Raw genomic sequence first — 8,115 nt, forward strand, 5'->3', positions numbered from 1 at the left:
TATTGTCAGTGGGAGAAGGGAGGAAGGTGGGGGGAGGAGGAAAGTTCTGAAGGTATGGTATAATTTTTTTCCCCTCTTTTAGGTCTGTTAATAAACTTCTTTATATTCTTTCAAGTTGGGTGCCTGCTTTGCATTTCTCCTAATTCTTATCTCACAGCAGATAAACAGTAATGAGTATTTTGGACCAAACCGCTACAATGAGCAACCTCAGCTTCATATTCTTAAATACTTAACTCATGTGCACAGCAGTGGGCTATGTGTATTTGCAGATGAAGTACCAGAAGCATTGGAAGTGTTAGAATGACTGACCCTATTATCATCAGTTCACTAAATGAAATCTAATAATTTATTTACTTGTGAATTCTTTTTTTTAAATGCCCCTGGTCAGAAATAATTTTAATAATATTAAATAAACACCTTTGACCAAAAAATTGCCATTAGGATGTTTTTCTTAAAGTGTCAAAGGTTTAGATGGAGGGTTATTATGTTTTTTATGGGGTTTTTCTTTTAAGGTCATCTAGACTGAGGGTTCTGTTTCCAGAAGTGATTATATATTTATGTTATGCATTTGTATTAGATACTAGTTGGAAAGGTTATAAATCTTCAAGTTAGAAATCTTAAAAAGGAATTCACAGAATGGAGACTCATTACTGAGGCCACTGCAGAGAAAGATTCCATCAGTGTTTCATTCATTTCATTTTTCTCCAGGCACATTATTTTCACGATGTCATGATGACCTGCTTGTAAAAAGGAGCATGATAGGTACTCTAGGTCAAACTGCTCAGATGATGTCATGATGACCTGCTTGTTAAAAGAAGCATGATAGGTACTCTAGGTCAAACTGCTCAGATATCTCACAGTCACCGAGCACACTCATGGTAGCTGTATCTGCAACCTGTCCCATATACTGAACAGCATGACATATTGAATCTCTGATTGACTAAACACAATGTCATCCTTCATCCTAAGTATGTGATTTGATATTACATTTTTCAATTATAAACCTTACATTAAAATTTACATGAATTCAATTGCATGAGATTCTGTATTTTTAAAAGGTATAATTTTCACCTGATCAGAAATAATGTCTATGCACCCCCACCCCCCAAACTTCATCAGTCCAGAAGAATTTTGTATATTTTGTTGTACAATCCAAGCTCTCTGCTTTCAAATGGTTGTGATACAAATTCATATTCTTGAGATACTGCATCAGACATGTGAGACTATTGTTTCTTAGCTCAATGTTCTTTGAATTTTTTCTTTTTCCTGTGCGCTGTCAAATTTGTCTGAGCAAGGAAGTGCAGGCTATACCTGCACAGGAAATGAATGCTTGGTGCTTGGCAACAAATTCCCAGAGAAATATAAGGGCTATCCAAATTTTGGCTGAAAATGAATTCTGTCTTTTTTTTCTCCCTGGAAACTTTTGATAAGGAGGCCTTCTAGAAACAATCCAGCAACTGCTTTTTCTTGGGGTCTTGGGGTACGCTTGCTCTGTGCGATTCTGTAATTAGAGTCTTTGTTAACCCAAAGGACTGATTGCTGCACAGTGTTAAACTGGAAAAGCTCTACATTGTGCAAACTGCAGTGTGCAAACTCTGTGTTTAGAGGAAATTGAGTAGAGAACTTGAGAACTTTTCCCTTGGAGAGCCTGCAGAATTTCAAAACAAGACTGACAGTTTAGTATTTACCATGATTTGAGGGAATAGGGTCAGATGATAATTGCTTACTTTGTCCTGTGATATCTTGAGGTACAAGACAACTAAAAAATTCTGTGTATATTCAAAGAAAATGAATTGAGAAGAATACAAATCATCTAATAAAATATTTCAGTCTTGTAACAAAATGCAGCCACAGATCCTTTTATATTAGCTGCACAAAGTGTAAGGTAAGGTAAAACTGAAGTAAAGTCTTGAGAGTTTCTGAAAAAATTCCATTTAGCATTCTGAAATCCATTTTCTCTCCTCCCCTCAAGATTTTTTTAAAAAGGCCAAAACTTCAATTCACTGAGACAAGTGGCAAAACAAGGTTGAGAGCAATTATTTTAGTTTAAAATAATGCTGTTTCAACTATTATGATAGCAGAGTCCATTTTACATAACATGCTTTCATGGGGATTAGTGGCTCTATCATGTCACAGTTTTTACTGTGTTTGAAGGGCAAAGCTGAATTTATTGTTTGGCAGTTATTTAAACTGTTACAAATGTTTATGTTTTATGTAGAAACCCTCAGTTAGTGTTTTTATTTGGACAAATAAAGGATAAATATTTGGAGCATGTATAATTTCATCAACAGTTAGTAGTCTCCAGAAGACAGAATAAATCTTAAAATTGCCATTTAACTTTGAAAATAAGTACCTAGAAAAATCCTTTAGACCTGTAAATAACAGTGTTCAGTGACAATATATGGCCAGACCAGCTTGTGAAATCTTAAGAGTCAATGAATCTCTTCAAGATCTTGCCCTGGTAACAATCACATGGACAGAAACATGGATTTCAGCCTGGAGATATATAAATTACCTTAAGTGAAAAAGACATTGTATATGATATAGCTTGAAATAAATATTCTTGTTAAGAAAATTCCTTCAATTTTAGTAAAAGGGAGTTTTACTATCAAATTTATCTGTCATTGAGGCCATCGTTTTAGTCTGCTGCCTTAAAGATGCTCAGGAGCATCCAGTCACACTGCAGGTGGATTACTTCTGCTTTTGACCAGGTCAGCGGATTTTATGTGTCCAACATTTCAGAGGGAAAAGCACTTAACAGAAATAAAAATTACTTAAAAATATAATCTCTAGCAATTAAATACATTTTAGAAGTGGTGACCCTGGAAAAGAGAAGGCTTCGGGATGACCTAATTGCAACCTTCCTGTATGTGAAGGGATGTTACAAGATAGACTTTTTACAAGGGTGTATAGTGACAGGACAAGGAACAATGGCTTCAAACTCAAAAAGAGTAGGTTTAGATTAGATATTAGAAAGAAGTCTTTTTTGTGAGGATGGTGAGGCACTGGAACAAGTTGCCTAGAGAAGTTGTGGATGCCCTATCCCTAAAACTGCTCAAGACCAGGCTGGATGTGGCACTGAGCAACCTGGTCTTGTGAAGGGTCCAAGCCCATGGCAGGGGGGGAGTTGGAACTGGATGATCTTTAAAGTTCCTTCTAACCCAAATCATTCTACAATTCTATGAATTAAAATATGGGAAGGCTTTGATTTTTCTGAATTGGTAACAGTTGGACGGTTCTAAGGATAGGGAGCTTTGATTCCATATGAGTGAATAGAATAGTCTTTAGTCTAATTGCCTATTTCTAGCCCATTGCCTTAGTTCCAGTAGTGAATGTTTTTTCTACTAATTTAGAATGAGTGTCTGATTTATCAATCTTGGGAATCTTAGAGTTTTGCATTTCCTTGTGCATACAATCCTTCTTTAAAGCCTGATATGAAACCTGAAATTTGTTGTACAAAAATTATTAGATGAATGAGAAACAGAACTAGAGAAATCCTGCATGAACATCATGTAGATCTAGTTCCTGTGCCAAATGAAAGAGCTTCATATGAACTTTACACAACAGACAAATGAGTGAGAATGGCAGAAAGGAGAAAGTAAATTTTGAAAAAAGTCCTAATACTCTAATAATCACCTTAATTTTGTACCAAAACTTTCACTCTAATAGCATTAGCGAAGGAAGGAAGGAAGGAAGGAAGGAAGGAAGGAAAGAAGAAAGTCTCTCATAGAGATTTTTGTTCTTCCATTTCAAGGGTTAGCTAGCTCCCTTCAGCCTTATCTCAAACATGGAAAAAAACTTGAAAAAAAAGGCTGCTAAGATGCTGGCTATGTTTGAAAACATGGAACCAAAAAGCTACAAAGGAATACACAGGGCTGAAGTGGCAGAAAATTAAACTCCCAGTCAAGGAGATCCTTTTTTCTTTGCTAAGAGATATAGACACAGATATAGATGCTTATTGCTTACTGGCTCTTAATAATTTCTTTGCAGTGATCTGAATCCTTTGATAGTTTCTGATATAGTTTTTGACTGTTACTATTGTCCTTCCCGGACAGTCAAAAATTACAAAGTATTCCTAACATAATTTGCACTCCACTGGTCTACTTTTATACTTGTAAAGTTTATTTACAGTCAATAATTTGTGTAAATGTCTTTACTATGTTTTCCACAGGTTGCTGAAGTCTGTTTGCTATGTCTTAACATTGTTTTAAACTGTAATCTGATCATAATTACTATTTCTCCAATTTACAATTGAAAAAGCTGACTTCAAACAAAGATTAGTAATTCTAAAGCAAAAAACCTCCAGGTTGTTTATGTTGTCATAAATTATTCCAGTGAATTAGAATGACTGTGAGGTCATAAAATGAGAAAATTAATTTTACTTTTGATAACAGCCTTGAGGAGCAGAATGCTCACAGCAGAAATCTCAGACAATGTATGACACTTGGTTTATCTCTTGGCGATCTGCTTCTCACACTTTTTTTCTGAGTTCTTAGGCTTTCATTGATAAGTGAACTTCACCAACACTATGCCCAGACTTTTGGGCAAAACAGTGAGTTAATTTCTTCAAAAAAGACACAAAGTTCAACTCTTGACACAGTTCCAGTGTTAATGCAAAATTGCATCAGTAAAGCCAGTACAAACCAATGGTGAGTCATTGGGTTCAAAGTCCGGCACAGATAAGATGATTACCATGACTGTATTCTCAGTGTACTGGTAAACTGACAAATTATGAGGTGAAACCAAATAAGATAAAATTAATTAATGCCAAAAGGGTCATTATAAGATCTGCTCATACCTCTGGTATAATGCAGCCATATGCAGCCATACATGCATTCCGAATATGTCTATGTTACCTACGCAGACTCTGGTTACAGTGCAGCACTGAACCACATTCCGTAGAGAGAGGGAAGAACAGAGATCAAAATGCCTCTACTAAGGCAGGGGACTCACCAGCTGTCACAAGCATGCACACATAGGACACCAGGAGATGAAATTGTCAAGTTTGCATCCAAGTTTGAAAGCAAGTCACCTTTTCCTCCTTCTCTCTCTTCCCCTTTACCCCCACTTTTTTTGGAAAAGAGTCTTCCTATTTTTACATTTAGTCATTGCTAATAGTACTGATTTGTGTTTCAGAGAAAGAAGGAAAAAGCCAGCTGTAACCACAACCACATCTGATGAGTTTTTCCTCTAGTTCTTCCTAATCCCTGTGGGTGAGCAGATGAAGCCACAGGGCAATATTATTTTCTTACAGTTCAAAAAAGAAGGAAATGAATAAACAACATGTAAATTCACAACTTTTTGCTTTAAAAGAATAATACCAGTGAACTAATGCAAATACTCCTATGTTCCTGGAATTTCTCCCAGAATGTATATCAAACTATAATATCTAGGTGAAAAAACTTGGTCTCGTCCAAAACACACTAAGAAATGGTTAGTCCATCATTTTCCCTGGAAACTGTTCAATTGCTCTTACAGCCAGGAAATTGCTTCTAATTTCAAGACTGATTTTGTCTAACATCAACTTCTAATTGTTAGATCCTGTTACACTTTGATCAGCAAAATTGAAAAGCATTGCATTATCTGATTTTTTTTCCCGGTGTATATGAAGATTTCCATAGGGGTTCAGAACCACTTCACACAACTCCTTGATCAAATGAACTTTTAAGGGCTTTTTCAGCCACACCTAATTTTTTGAGAACTACTTTGAGTCTTCATTGTTTCAACACTCTTCTCCACGTATGGATCCCGGGAGGAGACATAAGCATCTTTAGCAGTTTGTTCACCAGTGTAACGTGCAAATGCAAACCTCAATTTTCTTCTGCTCTGTGATATTGTTCTTTTTATGAATACAGTAGCATTTGGCCTACAATAATCTGAGAATTTATTCTTAAACAACTCTCTGTACTTGAATTTCAGTAGCTTTAGCCTGTTACCTTTGTTTCCTTGTCTCTTGGTAGTATACAAACAGATTGGTGATCTTTTAATCAAGAAATTTGAATCACTCCATGACTCTACAATATAATATACATAATATACATATATATACATATATGACTATATAATATAATTCCTAGTCTGTATGCCATCTGCAAACTTTTCTAGGATATTTTTTATATCCTCATCCCAACACCGGATGAAGAAACTAAGTAGGGCCAAATAAAGAATCGGTGCCTAAAATTCCTACTTTAATAAATTTATTTATTTCTATATGTCACATTCAAAATCTATCAATGATGCTGTCCAGTCATCTTGTGAGTTCCACCTATGTATGTCTTTTAATCTAAATGCATATCAAAAGCTCTGAAGAAATCCCTGTGTCTTTAATCATAACTATCCTCACTTCTAACTAGTTTCTAAAAACACCATGGAGTTTGTTTAAGGAGATGAAATTCCAAAATACTCTAACGACTAGCACAAATGAATCTTACATTTTGAATCTGAAATTAAACACGCCATTAGATATTCACCTTTGAACTCACACTAAATGATTCATAACTTCCCAGTTATTTCTCACTACCTTTTTAAAGCATAGGAGTTGAATTCACAGTCTTCAGCTTTTGTTCGATAGTGTCATCAGTTTTTCAGAAGTGTTCTGAAATTTCCTTTAGACTGTAGGTTATTAAAAAAAAAAGAAAACAAACAGGCAACTTATTTTTTTTTTCCAGTGGTACCCATTGTCTAGTTTGAAAATTTTGCTCTGTACTGGAAGAGAAATACAAACAGTAGAGGCCTCAGCTGGGGGTATGATGTGTCTAATTCCCAGCAGACAGATTAAAAGGACATGCAAAATCAGCATAGTTTACTGTTCAAAGTCATCTAGGATGTAATATTATGTGCCAGACCAGCTGGAAAACAAACAGGTTCATTGTAACACCGAAAAAAAGGTGTTAAAATGAGCTTTATTGTTACAATGAAAATTAATACTTAGCTCCTGAGGTGCTGAAATTCAAAGAAACTAACTGTAGCTTCATTTCCATTTTTATAGCTATAGCTATTAAAGACTTTATATGTGCTTGTTGTTTAACAGTGCCATTAAGTGTTTAGTGCAGTTCCAAAACACATATGGTATGTAGTGGCATTTGAGATATCCTAAGCCTACAGCTGGCCCTCAGAAGGGCATGATTATCCCATAAGCCCTTAGTCATGTCTGCCAGCAGCATGTAGTATATCGCTACCATTTTATTACAATTTCAGAACTTTTGGTGTGGAATTTAGTACTTAGCACTGCCTTCGTAGTTCACCACAGGATTACTGAAAGGCAATGTGACTGAAAGGCACTCTGCTCACAACAACCATGAATATACAAACCTCTCACATACTGTTCAGTTATTTTTCATGACTGTTGGAATGAACCGCACTTACTGAGTTAAGGCCAATATAAAGTTCATACTGAAATCTTGATATTTCCATGGATAATGCTTTAGAAAGGAACACTCTGGCCGTGAGTTAGTCCTCACTGGTTTAGTGCTCTTTCTGTCACTAAAGCCCTGCCTACTCCTTCTCTTCTCTTCTCTTCTCTTCTCTTCTCTTCTCTTCTCTTCTCTTCTCTTCTCTTCTCTTCTCTTCTCTTCTCTTCTCTTCTCTTCTCTTCTCTTCTCTTCTCTTCTCTTCTCTTCTCTTCTCTTCTCTTCTCTTCTCTTCTCTTCTCTTCTCTTCTCTTCTCTTCTCTTCTCTTCTCTTCTCTTCTCTTCTCTTCTCTTCTCTTCTCTTCTCTTCTCTTCTCTTCTCTTCTCTTCTCTTCTCTCTCTCCTCTCCTCTCCTCTTTTGTTTTGGTCACTTCAGTGACTGCTAAAATCATGGAAAAGATCATTCTGGGAGGTATTGAAAAACACCTGGAGGACAACGCAGTCATTGGTCACAGTCAGCACAGCTTCATGAGAGGAAAGTTCTGCTTGTTGAGCCTGATTTACTTCTATTATAGGGTAACCCACCTACTTGATCTTGGAAAGCATGTAGATGTAATCTTTTTCTCCTTCAGCAAAGCTTTTGATACTCTCACACAGAGTCCTTCTGGAACAAAATACCTAGCACAAAGTTGGATAATCACCTTACATGATGGGTGAGCAACTGTCTCACAGGTTGGGCACAAAGCATTGCAGTGAATGGGGTGAC

At 36.2% G+C, this 8,115-nt stretch overlaps 1 long non-coding RNA gene across 1 annotated transcript in view; it reads left to right on the forward strand.

Moving 5' to 3' along the window:
• Positions 1-7,903, forward strand: part of LOC108449128 — a 12,627-nt gene extending 4,724 nt beyond the window's left edge. Inside the window, exons 2-3 of the long non-coding RNA XR_001865247.1 lie at positions 2,994-2,997; positions 7,809-7,903. This is a non-coding gene — a long non-coding RNA (uncharacterized LOC108449128). The remainder of the gene's footprint in view (positions 1-2,993; positions 2,998-7,808) is intronic.
• The last annotated feature ends 212 nt before the right edge of the window (positions 7,904-8,115 follow it).

The sequence above is a fragment of the Corvus brachyrhynchos genome, unplaced genomic scaffold, assembly GCF_000691975.1.
Source record: "Corvus brachyrhynchos isolate BGI_N302 unplaced genomic scaffold, ASM69197v1 scaffold17, whole genome shotgun sequence".
Taxonomy (NCBI): domain Eukaryota; kingdom Metazoa; phylum Chordata; class Aves; order Passeriformes; family Corvidae; genus Corvus; species Corvus brachyrhynchos.